General features: G+C 37.8%; 2 pseudogenes; both read right to left on the bottom strand.

Annotated features, from left to right (window-relative positions):
- Nucleotides 1-17438: 17438 nt before the first annotated feature.
- LOC125775942 (small nucleolar RNA U3) lies at nucleotides 17439-17626 on the bottom strand (annotated as a pseudogene).
- A 2798-nt stretch (nucleotides 17627-20424) lies between these two features.
- On the bottom strand, nucleotides 20425-20623 carry LOC125775872 (small nucleolar RNA U3; annotated as a pseudogene).

Here is a 20623-nt window from a genome sequence, read left to right as displayed (position 1 = left end):
TTACCTTTGATGATTGAAGTACAATGCTGGCGACAGACGACAAACGCCATCTGTCAAATATTAAAATACACACGTTCTTATGGACACTGTTTTGACAGCTGCACGACTACACGACTGCAGGCCGACGGTTGTCGTTCTCGCTAACTTCAATATACTCCTCTATTTGCCAACGACAGTAGGACCAGGAATAAAGGGATGCTCAACTTGTTCCAGTGTGAGAGCACCTCAAAATAAGCGTTTTTTATAACATTTTCCATTATGGCCAGATAGAACAAAATAAGAATTTTTGGCATTTTAAATTAAAACACCCAACATTAGGTACGAATAAAAATTACTATGTAGTGGTTATTTAATATATGGAGAAACTATTTAAATCTTTTTAAAGTATATTAGAAGAACTGAATTTTGACCTTTCAATACCCAATAAAAGGATTTAATCCTGTTAACTCTCAATCACTAAATGTTTCTTATCATTTTCCATTGAAAACAATACTATGATGCTTCAAATTACAAAACCTTTCATCAAATACCTTTAAATTTCACAAATTTATTTAATTTTAATTGTTTTTCATTTTTATAAGTGGTCTTAAACGATGCAACAAATCCCTCCGTTTACATATTTTTTTGGTAAGATTTCAATCTGGCCATAGCTCGTTTCCAGTTTCAGTAGGTTTTGACCAGAGATAAAGAGATGTCCAACTCCTCTCTCACTGGAAGTGAGAGAGCAATTGCTAAACGTCAAAACCTACTAAACTCGATTAGCTGTCAAAGTTCAGTAGGTTTTGACGTTTAGCAATTGGAAACGAGCGATAGCCAGATGGAAATCTTACCAAAAAAATATGTAAACGGAGAGATTTGTTGCACTTACAAAAAATGTAAAACAATGAAAATTAAATAAATTTATGAAATCTAAATGTATTTGATGAAACATTTTGTAATGTCAAGCATTATAGTATTATTTTCAATGGAAAATTATTAAAAACATTTATTTTAAGAGCTAAAAAGCTTAAAACCTTTTATTGGGTATTAAAAAGTCAAAAGTCAGTTGTTTTAACATGCCATACAAAGATTTAAACAGATTCTCTTTGTATTAAATAACCACTAAGTAGTAATTTTTATTCTTACTAAATGTTAGGTGTTTTAATTTAAATGTCCAAAAATTAGTATTTTGTCCAATCTGGCCATAATGGAAAATGTTATAAAAAATGCTTATTTTGAAGCGCTCTCACACTGGAATAAGTTGGACATCCCTTTATTCCTGGTTTTGACGTTAAGCAATTGTTCTCTCACTTCCAGTAAGAGAGTAGTTAAACATCTCTTTATCTCTGGTAGGACTGCAGTAGATTTGACAGTAGAATGGAAGATAGAGAGATGAGGAAGAGTGGTGATGCCACTAATATGTAAAATTATTCAGAGCTCTAACAAACTTGACGTTATTTTACAAATAAAAGCATAAAATAGTTCTATTATATCATTTGTAATAACAATTGATAATTTAAAACAAAAATATATACCTATTTACTTATTTTTTGCATAAAAAAATTCACTTTGAACAAAATATTAAAATTTCATTGAAGTGCAAGGTATTAGTATGGCAAAATGGAGAGCTGTGTTGTCTTGTGTACATGCGTTCATGTAGTACGTTGGACAATGCCGTTTCCAGTTCACTGTCGTGCTGCCATGTCGTGTCGCGAGCATTGTGTTCAGCATATGATAGAGCTATAGTGGTTTGTTTGGCAGCACTGAAAATTCATGCCACTGAACAGATGATAAGCAAAATGAAATCCCACAAAATCCCACAGAAATCAATAATACTATGTTCAGACCGACACTTAATCACACGATTTCGGCTGTTGAATGGATTATCCCACTAATCTTAAAAATTTATCAAGATTTCGCCATACAAAAATGACAGTTCAAAATCACTTCATTGAAATGATTTGAAACTGATCCACGCTAAATCTGTCCGTGCGACTCTGTTTTTGCGCAATCTACTTGTCAGCACTGGAAAAATACTAGTCAGCACTGGAAATCTGTTACATTGTCACAGCTGATTTAGACACTGCAAAGGGAAAAAAATGTAAACAAACAAATTTTTTTTAAAGCAATGAATCTAATTTCACCTGAAAATCGACCAAACAAATGAAAAAATGCATCCATTATTTCTATTATATGGAAAATATTAAAAAAAGACGGCTTTTATTTCAAAATACTATATGACAATCTTTTCTTTTGATAAATATTAAGCGATGTGAATTCTTGAATGACAATAACAGCTGTTTTTTGATCTTTCTAACGGCAGTGAGAACACTGTTGGATTATGAAATGCTTAAGTGTAATCTAATCTTTGAAATTTTCGGTCTGAACATAGTATAAGGTTCTCTTGATAATAAAAGCCGTCTTTTTTAAATATTTTCCATATAATAGAAATGATGGATGCATTTTTTCATTTGTTAAGTCGATTTAAAATTTAATTTCAGGTGAAATTAGATTCAATGCTTTAAAAAAAATTTGTTAGTTTACATTGTTGTTTTCCCTTTGTAGTGTCTAAATCAGCTGTGATAATGTAACCGATTTCCAATGCTAACAAATAGATGGCTCAAATTTAAAGCCGCACAGAAAGATTTAGCGTGGATCAGTTTCATTTCAATGACGTGATTTGGAACTGTAATTTTTGTATGGGGAAATCTTGATAAATTTATAAAATTAGTGGGATAAACCACTCAACTGCCGAAATCGTGTGAATAAGTGTCGGTCTGAACATGGTATTAAATTGTTGAGAAAGGTAAGTTTTAAATAGATTTTATAATTCCTATTTAAATAATAAAAATTTGTTACAGTTTTATGTTAAGAATGAATTCAGAAGGTGCGCCAATTCACATTCGTCATGCGCAATAGCCATTCACAACAAATTGACCGCATCTGCTGTTCAAAGTGGCCATACACAACACACATGTGCATTCGATCAGTATGTGTGCGCATGCGGTTTATTCGTGTATGGGCTTGTGCGCATACCGATCCATGTTCGCGAAAATGTTTGATTTTTTACGATCGGTGTGCGCACATTTGTGTCGTGTATGGCTCTGTGTGCACGCAAAACCTCATTTCTCTCGTGTCGCCGAACTGTGAAGATCGCGGACGAACAATGGCAAGTGTTAAGGGGGTAGCCTACTTTAGAGGCTTCAACAAATCGTTTTTTTTTGGGAGGGAGAGAAATAATTGATTCAAACGAAATTTCTAGGCTTTATAGTTATATATTTGAACATCTTTCACAAATTTCTTGGAAACGGAATCTTTGATGTTCTGCCTTTGGGAAGCAATTGCCCGGTGCATCTCGCATGTGCATTTGTCGGACGGCGGGCAGGATGCAGGTCGCAATTTCTATCGGAAACAAAGAATTCAAAGAGATTCATATTTTTTAATAATTTATCTAGTTAACATAAGAAAATTCCAAAAATAGTGTAAAATTTTACAATTTTTTTTTTAATTGAAAAAAGTGGTTTCTGACCAAAAAAATTTACTTTATGCTGTTTAAAAATATGTTCAAACATCACTTTTCTTAGTTTTTTTTAGTTTAAATAAAAAATAATTTTATGCCAAAGATAATAAACTTTCCCCCAATTTCATACAATGTTTGGATTTTTTTTATCCTTTTCGTATCAGAATTTATTGATCTTATAAAAAATGAATTAGCAATTTGGCAAACGAAAAATGATAAATATAATAATGAAATTGAGAAAAATAAAAGTTGGAATAACTTATTAACGAAATGCAAAGAAATAGCTAAAAGTGCTACATTAGAAATAAATTCAAAGAAATTTTCCGCTTGCCTGTCGCACCTGTGCACATGTGTGTCGTACATATACGGCCCCTTTCATATATCACTAGATTCTGCAATGGGCCCTCTCGTATATTTAAAGAGATTAAATATATATTTTTATGAACAAGCGGATATTTTATTCCACAGTATTTTATTGCTTAGTATTGTTACAAAAGTAGTATTAAGTTGTATTTGTATTGCTATATGCATCCCTTATTATGAACAATAGCTGTAGGTATATGGAATAGCATTTGTCTTGTTGTAGACATCTGGCGCCGCGGCTGTCTGCTTGTCGAAACAATAGACATCTGGCGCCGCACTGTCTGCTTGTCTACTTAAACAATTGCTGAGTCTGGCGTCGTGGCTGTCTGCTTGCGTCTGGCGCCGTATAGCAGGTAATTTCCAGACGCAATATTCTAGAAGGACACGTCGGCATCAGCGAGAAGTGCGTGGCTATATAAGCCGTGGCAGCGCCAACGTAATCAATCAGTGCTAAGAGTAAACTGTTATAGTGTAGACGAGTTGTAAAATAAAGAGTTGTTGAATTGAATAGTTTTTGGTTTTATTCGTCAATCCAGAGATACGAACCTAGCAAAGTAAACCAGCAAGCAGTAAAATCGTAACAGTATTATCAAATGTCAACGTATTTACATATCGTCACCCGAAATGCAAAATAACGTATCATCAAAAAATTCAAAATTGAGTTTTTTACTGATTACGATTCACCATATCATATTACATATGTGTCACAAATTTTAAGCTTATGAGATCAAAAATACCCAAGCTATATTAAAAATTCAAGTGCTTGATTTCGTTAAACATAATAACATATCATCACTCATGTATGTACATATAACAGAGTTAGGCTGTTCACGGTAAGGTGGTTATCGGGTTATGTGATTATTAGATTAAAAATAACCTCTATGCTCCGTGAGCACCCTATGTTGTATGGTTATTTGCTTATTTTTACACAAACAGCTGTTCATTGTTTACAATTTTAGTTCAATGATATTCCAACTTATAAAATGCCTAAACAAAGTTTAAAAAGCAAAATAATCGAATTTAAAATAAGTTCCGCTATTAGGGAAATGGACTTTATTGAAGGTATGTGCTTATTAAATAATCCGAATTTTAAGGGTTCAAAAAATTCTTTGTATAAAATTTGCAGACATCTTGCATAATTTGCTGATTGTAAACAAAAAACAGCTGTTAATAGCAGAATTTCCAATAAGAAAATCTAAATGGAAATGCCATTCGCTTGGTTTTATTTATTTTTTGTGCTGCCATTTAGTAAAATTCCAACGACTTTCTAACACTGGAAATAAGCAAACAACCACATAATCTGTAAACAAGGGCCTAGGTTGGTCAACTTTGGTTATTTTGTCATAACGCATTTTGTTGTTGTTTACTTAATCACATAACCACATAACCCGTTAACCACCTTATCGTGAACAGCCTAAGTGTTTGTTTTTTTATATCGAAGTTAGCCTTCATTTATTGTTTATGTTTATTTTTAATGATTAAGTTCAATGTGCTTTGGTTAGTTTAGGCTACATGGTTGATCGGACGTGGACTACTATATACATATACATATGTAGCCCTTTGTGACGCCATAGAAAAGAAGAACCCCTGTGTTTGAACTTATAAATTAACAAAACGCTTCCCGCCAGTTTGGTGGGATATCTGAAGGTATGCGCCCCCAATGATTAAGTCTTGACCTTCCTAACGCAAGACAACCAAGAAGGAAGTGTTGAGTTGTTTCCACCTAATCTTCTTCCATACAGCTTCTGCAGGTGGCGTCTGATAGGATTCCCAGCCTTACTGTGTAGAAGCCAATAGGGCAATGACGACAGCGTGTGTAAAAATTGTGGCCCAGCGCTGACCAAGCTTTCGCGACGTCCAGCCATTCAATAATGGAATAAGATACGGGAGCACAGATCCGCTCCCATTCTACCGATAGCGGTTCTAGGGTGCTTCATGAGCAAGTTTCCTGCGATTCCACTGTGGTCTGGCGCTCATATAATTCTTATCACAAAGACACTCGATGCTATTGATAGCGAGGTTAGGTCTTCGATCAGCTTTGAATTCCCTCATTGTTAATGAGTTCAAGGCTGGAATCGCCGCCCTGCTATCTGAGCCCATGGTCACTTCTCTGAAGGAGACTGCACTCCAGGGTAGTAAATCTACTGGAGTTGATAGAGAGCTCCTGACAGCAGACCCCTCCACCTTTGACCCATCCGTGAAGAAGCTCACTGTCCCTTTTCTCCAACGGCTTCTTCCCACCGACAACTCCCTCGGTATATGGGTAGAGAAGGAGCCGCCAGAGTTCGGTTTAGCGACTCCATGATCCAAGTGATTAGACCCGTGCTTTTTTAGGAATTCAGCAGTCTATGCTTTTACAAAGTTTAACAATAACCAAAAAGAAATGGCAACGTCTGCAGGACCTAGAAGCTTTAATTCCAGCAGACTGTTATTTTTTATGATAATATACCTTTTGAATAATTAGTTATTTAATAAATAATAATTAAACATTATCCTCATATTTTAGCTTGAAATATTTAAATTTTTTCTAGTACTTACATATGTAATATTAATAATAAAAATAACATGAAATATGAAAAACTTGAAACTGTTTTTATTTAAAATTAAAAAAAGGATTAATATTCAAATTTTTCATTTTAATACAAATTTAGATTGATCATACTGTTACAAAAGTAGTATTAAGATGTATTTGTATTGCTATATGCATCCCTTATTATGAACAATAGCTGTAGGTATATGGAACAGCATTTGTCTTGTTGTAGACATCTGCCGCCGCGAAACAATAGACATCTGGCGCCGCACTGTCTGCTTGTCTACTTAAACAATTGCTGAGTCTGGCGCCGCGGCTGTCTGCTTGCGTCTGGCGCCGTATAGCCGTATGTTCTGGTAATTTCCAGACGCGATATTCTAGAAGGACACGTCGGCATCAGCGAGAAGTGCGTGGCAGCGCCAACGTAATCAATCAGTGCTAAGAGTAAACTGCTATAGTGTAGACGAGTTGTGAAATAAAGAGTTGTTGAATTAAATTAAACAGTGTTGATTTTATTTGTCAATCCAGAGATACGAACCTAACAAAGTAAACTAGCAAGAGTAAATTCGTAACAATTGGTGTCAGAAGTGGGATTGTCAAATAATCCAAATTCAAGATGGTTAAATTCGGAGAATTGAGAATTCAGCAATTAAAAAAGGAACTGGAGGAGCGTAATTTGCCGATAAGCGGGCAAAAGGCGGATCTGCAGGCACGATTACGTGAACCAATGGAAGCGGATGGAATTAATGTGGACGAGTTCGAATTTGTTGGGCCAGAAACTTCTACAAAGGTAGAAGAAAAAGTAGAAGAACAACGAACGTCATCGAGTGTGGACATGAACATGCTGTTAGTGGCTATACAGAAAATAGCTGAAAATACAGAAAATGCAGTGCAAACAGGAAATCGTCTGGCACAGCAAATCGCTGAAAATGCAGAAAAGGCAGTGCAAACAGAAAATCGTCTGGCACAGCAAATAGCCGAGAATGTAGTGCAAACAGAAAATCGTCTGGCACAGCAAATAACGCAAATAGCTAAAAATACATCACAGTTAGAGTCTCGCCTTACACAACAAATGACTGAAAATAATACGCAGTTAGAAAAGCGTTTGGTACAACAGATTACAGAAAATAATACACAAGTGCAAGAGAAATTTTCAAAATTTGAAGACGAACTAAGCACAATAAAAAATGACGAAGAAAATTTAAGATCAGAATTTCTTCAACTGAGTAATCGTATGCGAGAACTGCAACTGCATGGCCCTGCACCATCAACAAATAATCCAAGACTGAAGGCACCCACATTCGATGGAAGTATTCCATTTCAAATTTTCAAACTTCAGTTTGAAAAGACAGCAGTGGCCAATAACTGGAATGCAGTGGACAAAGTGGCGTCCTTGTTTGTATCATAGAAAGGACCTGCGGCAGAAATCCTTCAGACTATTCCAGACTGTGAACGGGACAACTATGAGGCATTGATGAGTGCGATAGAAAGACGATATGGTAGTGAGCACCGGAAACAAATATACCAGATCGAACTGCAAAATAGGGGTCAGAAGATGAACGAGTCATTGCAAGAGTTCGCAACTGAAATAGAACGACTGGCTCATTTGGCAAATGCAGATGCACCTGTGGATTACATTGAGAGGGTAAAAATTCAATGTTTCATAAATGGAATTCGTGATGTGGACACCAAACGCGCCACATATGCCTTGCCAAAAAGAACGTTTGCTGAAACGGTTTCGCACGCCCTCACACAGGAAACAGCTTCCCTACTAAGTAAACCAGCACACAAAGTACAAAGGGTTGAAATGGAACAACCGGCGCTGATGGAAGAAATGTTGAAGACTCTGAAGGCAATTGCTGCACCGCGAGTAAATACAACAAGCAGATGTTTCAACTGTGGAAAAGCGGGTCACTTTGCCCGAAATTGCAATATAAAGATAAACCCATCAAAACGGAAACAACCAACAGATAACGAGGACGGAGCATCCACATCTCACAAGTCGTTAAACTAAAACGGAACAGTTCAAAGGGGCGTGAGCTGGTTCCCACAACTATTTGCCCCGCCATCTCGATATCACAAATAGGTCGCCATGACAACAATCTTACTATCAACGGCATCGTAAATGGACGACTGTCAACGCTTACTTTGGATACTGGTGCCACACATTCAATTATCCGACCGGATGTGGCAAGAGGAACGGTTGAACCATTAGTCGGTTGCAAGCTTCGAACGGCCACCGGAGAGGAAGCAGCTGTCGCGGGAAAAGTGTTTTGCGAAGTAATGATTGGTACCCTGGAAGTTAATCACACCTTCATCGTAGCAGAAATCACGGATGAAATTATAATGGGAGTAGATTTCATGATTGATCACGGGGTTACTTTGGATTTAAACAAGCAAATGCTGTTTTGCCAGAACATGGAGATGCCTATAAACACCGGATATGTGACCAACGTTGAAAGTAAGAGGGTGATTGTTGATGATAATCAGAGTATTCCACCAAAATCTGAGGCGATTGTATGGGCCAAAGTGAATGGAGGAGGTGGGACTGAAGAGTTGTGGATTGTGGAACCAACAAAAATAGATACACTCATATTGGTAGGAAGAACGCTTGTGAAAACTAGAGAAGACGCCACCATTCCGGTCAGAGTAGTGAATGAATTCAACACGCCTATAAGTCTGAAGAAAGGAGCAGTAATTGGACAGTGCCAGAATATAAGTGCAATAGCACGATGCGAACGGTCACAACAGAAACCTACTATTGAGCCACAGCAGATAAGTCCTACACTCCTAAATAATTTGCTGAACGAACTGCATGGAAATGAAAAATTAAAAGCAGAAAAACTATTAGAACAAGTAAGGAAGGGCTAAGTTCGGGTGTCACCGAACATTTTATACTCTCGCATGATAAAGTAATAATCGAGATTTCATTATCCGTCAGTTACATATTTGTTTATTTTGGTTCATAATGTATATATTGTATTATACAGAGAAGGAATCAGATGGAATTCAAAATAGCGTTATATCGGAAGAAGGCGTGGTTTTGAACCAATTTCGCCCATATTTCGTACATATCATCAGGGTGTTAAGAAAATATTATATACCAAATTTCAAAGAGATCGGTCGAGTACTTCCTGAGATATGGTTTTTGGTCCATAAGTGGGCGACGCCACGCCCATTTTCAATTTTTAAAAAAAGCCTGGGTGCAGCTTCCTTCTGACATTTTTTCCGTAAAATTTAGTGTTTCTGACGTTTTTTGTTAGTCGGTTATCGCACTTTTAGTGATTTTCAACATAACCTTTGTATGGGAGGTGGGCGTGGATTTGATCCGATTTCTTCCATTTTTGAGCTGTATATGGAAATACCTGAAGGAAACGACTCTGTAGAGTTTGGTTGACATAGCTATAGTAGTTTCCGAGATATGTACAAAAAACTTAGTAGGGGGCGGGGCAACGCCCACTTTTCTAAAAAAATTAGATTAAAATATGCCCCTCCCTAATGCGATGGTTTGTGCCAAATTTCACTTTAATATCTTTATTTATGGCTTAGTTATGACACTTTATAGGTTTTCGGTTTCCGCCATTTTGTGGGCGTGGCAGTGGGCCGATTTTGCCCATCTTCGAACTTAACCTTCTTATGGAGTCAAGAAATACGTGTACCAAGTTTCATCATGATATCTCAATTTTTACTCAAGTTACAGCTTGCACGGACGGACGGACGGACAGACGGACGGACGGACGGACAGACAGACATCCGGATTTCAACTCTACTCGTCACCCTGATCAATTTGGTATATATAACCCTATATCTGACTCTTTTAGTTTTAGGACTTACAAACAACCGTTATGTGAACAAAACTATAATACTCTCTTTAGCAACTTTGTTGCGAGAGTATAAAAATACGCATCCATATTTGCAAACGAAGGAAACACAGGAAGAACCGGCATTGTCAAACATCGCATAAATACTGGGGACGCTAAACCAATCCGACAAGCTCCGCGTAGGGTTCCACTAGCAAAACGTGAGGATGCTAACAAAATTATTGAAGACATGCACAAAAACGGTGTAATCGAACCTTCAATAAGTCCATGGAGCTCACCTATCGTCTTAGTTAAAAAGAAAGATGGTAGCACCCGTTTCTGCGTAGATTATAGGAAGTTGAATGATGTCACAAAGAAAGACAGTTATCCTCTACCAAGAATCGACGATACATTAGACACCTTGTCTGGAGCGAAATGGTTTTCTACATTAGATCTACAAAGTGGATATTGGCAAGTCGAGATTGATGAATGTGACCGTGAAAAGACCGCTTTCAGTATGGGCGACGGGTTATGGGAATTCTCGGTGATGCCATTTGGGTTATGTAATGCGCCTGCAACGTTCGAGCGACTGATGGAACATGTGTTAAAAGGACTCAACTGGAAGACATGTTTGGTGTATCTTGATGACATTATCATTATGGGAAAAAGTTTCGATGATCATCTGAAAAATCTAGAGGAAGTCTTTCAGCGAATAGCATCAGCCGGATTACGCTTGAATCCCAAAAAGTGTTCATTATGGAAGAAGCAGGTCACATATCTCGGACATAAAGTGTCAACTGAGGGGATTCACACCGAGGAAGGAAAAATAAAAGCAGTCAAAGATTGGCCTCGACCCACCAACATACATGAACTCCGCAGCTTCCTTGGCTTATGCACGTATTACCGCCGTTTTGTACCTGGATTTGCGAACGTGGCTAGAAGTTTACATGATTTAACAAAGAAGAATCGCCCGTTCGTATGGCAGTTGGAACAAGAAAAAGCGTTTGAGCAGCTTAAAGAACTACTTTGTACGGCGCCGATGTTAGCTTATCCAATACCTGGAAAGAAATTCATCCTGGATACAGATGCGAGCGCCTATGGAATTGGAGGTGTCCTGTCTCAGCTCATCGACGGACAAGAAAGAGTAATTGGGTATTACAGCAGAGTGCTCGGGAAACCAGAGAAAAACTACTGTGTGACGCGAAAAGAACTACTAGCTGTGGTGGAATGTGTAAAACATTTCCACAAGTATTTGTATGGACAACGATTCTTGCTGAGGACTGATCATGCAGCATTAAAATGGTTATTACAGTTTAAGAATCCGGAAGGCCAAATTGCACGATGGATCGAAAGATTACAGAATTACGACTTCGAAACAGAACACCGAAAGGGGATTCACCACAAAAATGCGGATGCATTATCACGTCGCCCTTGTCCACTGGAATGTAAACATTGCTCCAAATCAGAGGGAAAAGAAGGTATAATCGACGTGCGATTACTGAATATAGAACCTGAAGATGATTGGACTCCTCACCGCATCAGAATCAATCAGCTGGAGGACCCTGATCTTGCAAAGCTGATAATAGCCAAAGAAAATGGGGTACGACCACCAAAGGAACAAATAAGTAGCGAGAGTCCAACTGCAAAAGCATATTGGGCCCAATGGAACAGCATAAACCTCGTTAATGGATACCTTCATCGTACCTGGGAAAGTGAAGATGGCAAACAGTCTCGTCTGTTGATCATAGTACCGAAGTCCATGATCCCGAAAGTGTTGAAAGAATATCACAATGGACCTAGTGGAGGGCACCTTGGGATTACAAAAACTATAGAGAAGATTAAACAACGGTTCTACTGGATCGGTTGTCGAGATTCCATAGCAGAATGGATAAGTAATTGCGTAGAGTGCATGGCAGCTAAAGGTCCTAAAGCCAAAAGTTGCGGTAGGCTACAACAGTACAACGTGGGATCACCATTTGAACGAGTCGCAATGGATGTTGCAGGTCCGTTCCCAACCAGTACGGCTGGTAACAAATATCTACTGGTTGTCATGGACTATTTCAGTAAATGGCCAGAAGTATATGCCTTACCAAACCAGGAAGCGAAGACCGTAGCCGAAGCGTTTGTAGAAAATTGGATAACAAGGTTCGGAGTGCCCGTCGAATTACACTCAGATCAAGGCAGAAATTTCGAATCTTTCATTTTCCAAGAAGTCTGTACATTATTGGGCATCCACAAGACACGGACAACAGCGTTACACCCACAATCAGATGGGATGGTAGAGAGATTCAACCGAACGCTCGAAGAACATCTGCGGAAAATCGTTGATAAAGACCAACGGAATTGGGACAAGTGCATCCAGATGTTCCTGCTGGCGTATCGTTCAGCGAAGCACGAGACAACTGGTTACACGCCGGCAAAGATTATTTTCGGATCTGATCTGCGACTCCCTGCTGATCTTAAGTTTGGAACGAATCCTTCAGCTGTAAGAAATGATGGAGATTATTGTTCTGCCTTAAAGGAAGAAATGAATGAATTGCATCTAATGGTAAGACAGCATACGCATCTGATGAGCAATAAGATGAAGGACCGGTTCGATCAAGCGGCAAATTCAAAAGGTTTTGAAGAAGGTGATCTGGTCCTGTTGTTCAATCCACTTCGAAAGAAAGGCTTGTCCCCGAAACTGCAGACAGCCTGGGAAGGACCCTATATGGTGATGAAACGACTTAATGACGTGGTATACCGCATACAAAGAAATGGAAAAGCACGATGTAAAATGAAAGTAGTACATTTGGAGAGGCTCGCCCCATTTGGTTCAAGAGGATTTGTGCCTAATCGGGACGATTAGGCTTTAGTGGAGGGCAGTGTTACAAAAGTAGTATTAAGATGTATTTGTATTGCTATATGCATCCCTTATTATGAACAATAGCTGTAGGTATATGGAACAGCATTTGTCTTGTTGTAGACATCTGCCGCCGCGAAACAATAGACATCTGGCGCCGCACTGTCTGCTTGTCTACTTAAACAATTGCTGAGTCTGGCGCCGCGGCTGTCTGCTTGCGTCTGGCGCCGTATAGCCGTATGTTCTGGTAATTTCCAGACGCGATATTCTAGAAGGACACGTCGGCATCAGCGAGAAGTGCGTGGCTATATAAGCCGTGGCAGCGCCAACGTAATCAATCAGTTCTAAGAGTAAACTGCTATAGTGTAGACGAGTTGTGAAATAAAGAGTTGTTGAATTAAATTAAACAGTGTTGATTTTATTTGTCAATCCAGAGATACGAACCTAACAAAGTAAACTAGCAAGAGTAAATTCGTAACAATACGTTAATTTGTTTCAGAAATGAAAATTCAAAATAACATAAGACACCTACTACAAAAATTGCTTAATTTTTTCTTTATTTTTTTCTAAAATATACTTATAGTTTCATGTTAATTCAGATTTGAAAATTTTGTTTCAATATCTCAAGTGGTTTTCTTTTTATACGGTTTTTGCTTCTCCTGTAAACCTACGAAAAGTGATGTTACGTTATTTTGCATTTCAGGTGACGATATATTGGTTAGAATTGTTGGAAATGTTATTTAAGCTTTGACTACCGAATGAAGTATTGAAAAATATTGGTTTATTAAATTTATAATTAGACCAGAAAAAGAACTTTACCTCATGTATGGATTATTCAAAACATTTACTACTGTGATGAAATTGAAAGGTAAATTTTTATTTTATACTTCGCGTGTTTTTCGAATCGGTAATCGGTTTCTTTCTCTAAGTTGGTAGTACTGTTAGTGACATCTATGCTAAATTTCATGTCAAAATATTATTAGTATTTGAGATACGCGTCGTTTTGTGAGGCTCTAAAAGTGAATTCTTCTATTTTTACTATGTCTGAATTTATTGAAGAAAGAAGTGCTATAATGCACCATCTTATACTGCATTGGTTATTCGTGATCAATTCGCCGCATTTTCAACTAACATCGTGCCGCAACCACCGTATTCGCCTGATTGTAACACAGCCAGTGAAAAACGTAAAATCGTGGCCGGAGTCAGCTGGCACGACCTATCTTATGGGCGCGCAATGTAACTGAACAGTGAAAAACGCTACTCCCTTCTCTCTTTGACGTGGAATGACGCGAGAATTCACGACATTTGGATTTTTGTCGCAGCAAACGTGGCAGCTGATTGCTCTCTCACAACGCAGGGTTGCCAATATCAACATACTGCAGTAATTATCAACTTTTATAGTTCAATCTGTGCAATATGTTTGCAATTTTCTTAAAATAACTCAAAATCAGAGTCGAATGATATTATTTATAAATATATAAACTATTTTTAATAGTTTGTTTTCAGTTTTGATATTTTATATTGTAAAAAATTGTAATTGAAAACAAAGATGTGCTCAAAACTATATATACGTATTGGGCAATGGCAACATTGTTCAAATGAAAACAAAGCAAAGATGGCTGATTTCTGCGTTTTTACCACGTTTTTCACTGTTCACACATTTTGCCGATGAGGAAGGAAAAGGAAGGAAGGCAGTAGCGTTTTTCAGTGGTTGTGCTATAATTCTGGCTATTCAGCAAATTCACATGACCGCTCCCATTTGACACCGTTTTGACACAGTTGAGGATATAAAAGCTGAATCGAAGAAAGCTCTGATGGCCATCCCGACGGAGGATTTTTGCAAGTGCTATGATGACGGGAAAATTCGTTGGCATAAGTGTACTGCGGCGGGAGGGGATTACTTTGAAGGAAATGAAATGTACAAAATTCACCTTTCAATTTGACCACAGTAGTATATTAAGTTCTTTAGCGACGTCATTGCTGCTTACGCGGTTATAACCGAATCACCAACAGAGCGTCGAATACTTTCAGAGCTGGAGTGTTTTCGTCCATTCGGACAACATGAGCCTAGCCAGCGTAGCCTCTGTCTTTAAATTCGCTGAACTATGCCAATGTTGTCGCATATCTCATATAGCTCATCGTTCCATCGCATATGATATTCGCAGTGGCGAGCGCGAAGGACCATAAATCTTCCGCAAAACCTTTCTCTCGAAAACTCGCAACGTCGACTCATCACACGTTATCATCGTCCATACCTCCGCACCATATAGCAAGACGGGAATAATGAGTGACTTATACAGTTTGGTTTTTGTTCGTCGAGAGAGAACCTTCCTTGTGTTTGTTGACGTGCCGATGTTAGGACCTTGAAACGTACGCACGTCTACAACATTGGGGACGTGCTTTTCGTTTATTGCAACATGATCGATCTGGTTGGTGACTTTTCGTTCCGGAGACGGCCAGGTATCTTGATGAATTTTCTTATGCTGCAATCTAGTACTACAGATAACCATATTTCGGGACCCGGCAAAGTCGATTAGCTTCAACCCATTTGGGGATATTTCATCGTGGAGGCTAAATTTATCGACTGCAGTGCCAAAGATACCTTCTTTGCTCAGCCTGACATTATAGTCGCCAAGCACGATTTTGACTCTTATAGGTGTGCTCCAAGCGCTCATAGAGGGCATCTTTGGGTTGGGCGTGGGAGCAAATCAGCGATATGTTGAAAGACTTCGCTTTGATGCGGATTGTGGTTAGGCGTTCATCCACTGAAAGAATCGTTTCAGGCCACTCCCAAGTGAATAGCAATCAGAGAACTTTCCGCACTTGCGTGGACTTCTACATATGCCTCCATCCTCCAATGACCTGATCTGTCGTTTTTTTTAAATAATTAATAATCATATCAACTCAATCTTAAAACAAGTTGACATTGATTTTAACAATTCTGGGCCGAATTTGAGCAAGCAGAGATTCTTTCATATTATATATATATTGTTTTTGTTATTATATTTATTTAAACCAGTGACAGCGTTTTAATAGAAAAATAAAATAAAATAAATTTCTGGTAGCACTTTTGGATAAGGAACCGGTGACTTAAACGATAGCATATTTGTGACTCGCATTTGGGGTATAATCATGAATTTCTAGGTATAATCCCTATCCTTTATGCCCCTTTGTTCATTTGCAAAATTAATTATCTGACTAAATGAGTTCAATAGACAATTTGTACAAATGAGCCTCCCCCGACTTTAACACATACTCCACATCGACTCAAACTTACATCACTAACACGCAACTTTCACCACAGTACGCTTACAACACACATTCTACACTACTCATGAGAGCACTACACACTGACACCTACACACATGTACACCAACAGCCATCACACCATCCGATTCAGCTCCAACGGGAACCAAGAAGGACCGATGAACAGGTCTACTCCTCTCAGTTCGTTTGCGACATCAACAGCGATCGGTTCGACACCTTTTCTGCGCGTCCCACTTCTAATTCCCCATCATCGAGATCCACACCGCAATATAATTTACTTAAGATCTATTAACAATTTTAAATTCTTGTACAATTAATACGAGTCGTTTTGAGTTTTTCTTGTCATTAAAGATCTGTTGGTGTCTCCCGGACACAATAGTCACACTCACTCGATAAACTGGGTTATTTTTTCTTTTATTTCGCTACTGGTTTTATTGGTGGTACAAAAACCAAAAAGGTGAGTGCATGGAAATCGGTCCTTCGAGCCTACAGAAAGGCACATTGATTAAAACAGTGAAGAAAGCTACAAATGTGAGTGACAGTAAAAAAAAGGTGCGTGGAGTCCCTACGCGCGGATGAAGTTATACTTCTTAGTGATATTCCAAAAAATGCATATCAATCATTTTGTATGAAAGAAAACTAGCGAGAGGGAAAGGATAAAAATATGCGTTGAAATCTTACAACGAAATCAAATTTGATACGGATACTGGAGGCTCGTTGTCGTTCATAAATGTTTCTGATAACATCAAGATGTTTGACTGTTTAAATACTCTATCTGAGAAATCATCAACATGAGTACGAAGACTTTGACAATTGAATGATATTATTGAAAAACATTTCTTGTGCTAAGAAACTCGAATAATTATTTTTCTAAGGTGATAATTGGATTTTGACGTAATTTTATCATTTCATCTCGCAAAGCCCGACATGACCTGTCATTGCTTTCAATGCCATGATAAAATTTTTTCTGTTTGTTCACTGGGATAATGTAAACTCCTCCAATGGCAACATCTCTTGACAGTGCGACAAAAACTAACTGTTGAAATTGAACTTTTTCATAATAGTAAACAATTGTCAACCAACAAGCTGGTGCCAGTGGAAAGTGATTTCTCTTAGCTGACGTTATTCATTAAAATCACCACTCAGAAGTCGTTTTATCGGTTGTAAGCGAACGATTTTCGAAGAAACATCATTTCTAATATGCCACAAGACAAAATTAGAAATGAAGTTCTTAAACCTCACGCTGTCAGACAAAACGATACACCTCGTCATCGCGGGTTAATTTCAAAAAAAATGTGATTTTTCAAAGGTCAATGCAGAGTATTTCAACCAAAAGTCACATAAAATAGTTGAGAGTTCGCAGAAATGAAAGACAAACGAAAGAAAAAGAAGTATAACTTCAATAATGCACAAGCATACAAACATAGTCACCTCGTCATCGCGGGTCGATTTGCAAAGAAAGTAAATGAAGACTGACCAGAGAACTTAAAAGTATAGAGAAGGTGCAGCTTCGACTGCGAACATTTAATAGATTCAAATTAGGGAATTCACCGCATTTGTTAACATTGTAGGTCGGAATTCGCCTCGCAATTTTAACATTTTTTACATTTCTCTCACATATTCTAACCGAGAATATGAAGAGACAGAAATATACATATGTATTTATAAAATGATTTCTTTGATATTCCATAGGATGGAAATATGTATGTAGAACTTTTTTATTTTTGATTTATTATTTTTCAAATTATTTAATGTTAATTTGATCTTATTTTATAATAACTCGTTTTAAATATATAAAAGATTTACCTAAACATTATGATGATATTTTTATGATTCATAAGCAATGTACGAATGTAAGCAATTTCGTTTTGCCGTCGGGATTTCAATTTCTCATGCTTCAATTTTTGCTTTCAACCAAAAAATCGCTTGTATGTATATGCAATATATGTATGCCTTTGCGTTTTGCCGTCGGCATTTCCATATTGACATGCAAAAGTAATTATGTATTTCATTGTTTCGTTTTGGCCCAATTTTGTATATTAAGACAAGTGTCAATAATTGCGCCAAAATCAAATAAATATTTACATATTAAGTAAAAATCTTCTTCTTACATGTTCTTTGTATATATCATATGTAAACAAGTATTGAGCTTTCTCCTACTAATATATTGGGCAAATTGACAAGTGTCGATAATTGCGCCAAAATCAAATACATACATATATTATATATTCATATGTAAACATGTTTTAAACTTTACATAAAATTGAAGTGTCAATTATTGCGCCAAGGATAGAAGATGTATGTATGCCTTTCAACATCGTATACTCTACAAATAAATATTTTTCTTACTAAAAGAAATTAAATTTATCACAGCAATATTATGTATATGTATATTATGTATATTGCTGTGATAAATTTAATTTCTATTGGTAAGAAAAAAAAGGTACATGTGGAGTCCCGACGCGCAGAAGAAGTTATACTTCTTGGTGATATTCAGAAGCATATGCTCATATGAGTGTATGTATACGCATGTGCGCGTTCAGAAATTGAAATCATATTTTCTTCACTTATCAATATACTTATTACATGTGCGCGCATTGACTTGCATGTTCATACATTCATATATACTTATATGTACATATATTTGCATACATTGCCAAACAAATAATGCACAAGCATACAAACATACATAAGTGTACACATATGAATATGTCTTCTTCTTCTTAATTGGCGTAGACACCGCTTATGCGATTATAGCCGAGTCAACAACAGCGCGCCAGTCGTTTCTTCTTTTCGCTACGTGGCGCCAATTGGATATTCCAAGCGAGGCCAGGTCCTTCTCCACTTGGTCCTTCCAACGGATTGGAGGTCTTCCTCTTCCTCTGCTTCCCGCGGCGGGTACTGCGTCGAATACTTTCAGAGCTGGAGTGTTTTCGTCCATCCGGACAACATGACCTAGCCAGCGTAGCCGCTGTCTCTTAATTCGCTGGACTATGTCAATGTCGTCGTATATCTCGTACAGCTCATCGTTCCATCGAATGCGATATTCGATGTGGCCAACGCGCAAAGGACCATAAATCTTTTGCAGAACTTTTCTCTCGAAAACTCGCAACGTCGACTCATCTGTTGTTGACATCGTCCAGGCCTCTGCACCATATAGCAGGACGGGAATTATGAGTGACTTATAGAGTTTGTTTTTTGTTTGTCGAGAGAGGACTTTGCTTCTCAATTGCCTACTTAGTCCGAAGTAGCACCTGTTGGCAAGAGTTATCCTGCGTTGGATTTCTAGGCTGGCATTGTTGGTGGTGTTTACGCTGGTTCCAAGATAAACGAAATTATCTACAACTTCAAAGTTATGACTGTCAACAGTGACGTGAGTACCAAGTCGCGAGTGCGACGACTGTTTGTTTGATGACAGGAGATATTTCGTCTTGCCCTCGTTCACTGCCAGACCCATTTCTTTTGCTTCCTTGCCCAGTCTGGAGAAAGCAGAACTAACGGCGCGGGTGTTGAGGCCGATGATATCAATATCATCGGCATACGCCAGCAGTTGTACACTCTTATAGAAGATGGTATGAATATGTCACCAAGAAAAAATTAATCTTCACAAGACAATATGGCAGCCAAATTGGCGAAGAACAAGTGTAGTAAATTTTACAACAAAAACAGGCGCAAATTCCACAAGCGCAGGCGCTTCATTCATAAAAACAGAGGCCGTAACATCTCCCCGAGCATGCCTTTGCCAACAAGTCGTCTTTTCGCGACGATGGCAAAAGCTAAAAATCATAAATTGCACAACTTTCTGTTGCTTCTCGTAAAAATCTGCGTCGATATGTATTCACGATCATACGTATACATACATACATATTTACGCATGTTTGTAGGGGAAGCTGCTACAGCGGCAAGGGGTGACAATCGGAGGCCATTACTTTACTTATGCCATAGAAATTCTATTGCTACGAATATGGAAATGACAACGAAATAATGCAAATATGCATTTTTCTAAAGGTCATTAATTTTTTTGAAGAAATGAAAGGAATGAATGATCCTGAGAAGTATAATCTTAACTTTTCAACGGCCAACGCAGAGTATTTCAACCAAAAGGAATTTATTCATTAAAATCACCACTCAGAAGTCGTTTTATCCGTTGTAAGCGAACGATTTTCGAAGAAACATCATTTCTAATATGCCACAAGACAAAATTAGAAATGAAGTTCTTAAACCTCACGCTGTCAGATAAAACGATATACCTCGTCATCGCGGGTCGATTTCCAAAAATGGAAATGAAGACACACAGAAATGATACTGTGAAGTATAGTCTT

Source organism: Bactrocera dorsalis, chromosome 1 (genome assembly GCF_023373825.1).
Source record: "Bactrocera dorsalis isolate Fly_Bdor chromosome 1, ASM2337382v1, whole genome shotgun sequence".
In the NCBI taxonomy this organism is placed as follows: domain Eukaryota; kingdom Metazoa; phylum Arthropoda; class Insecta; order Diptera; family Tephritidae; genus Bactrocera; species Bactrocera dorsalis.
This window is presented reverse-complemented; position numbering and strand designations above follow the sequence as displayed.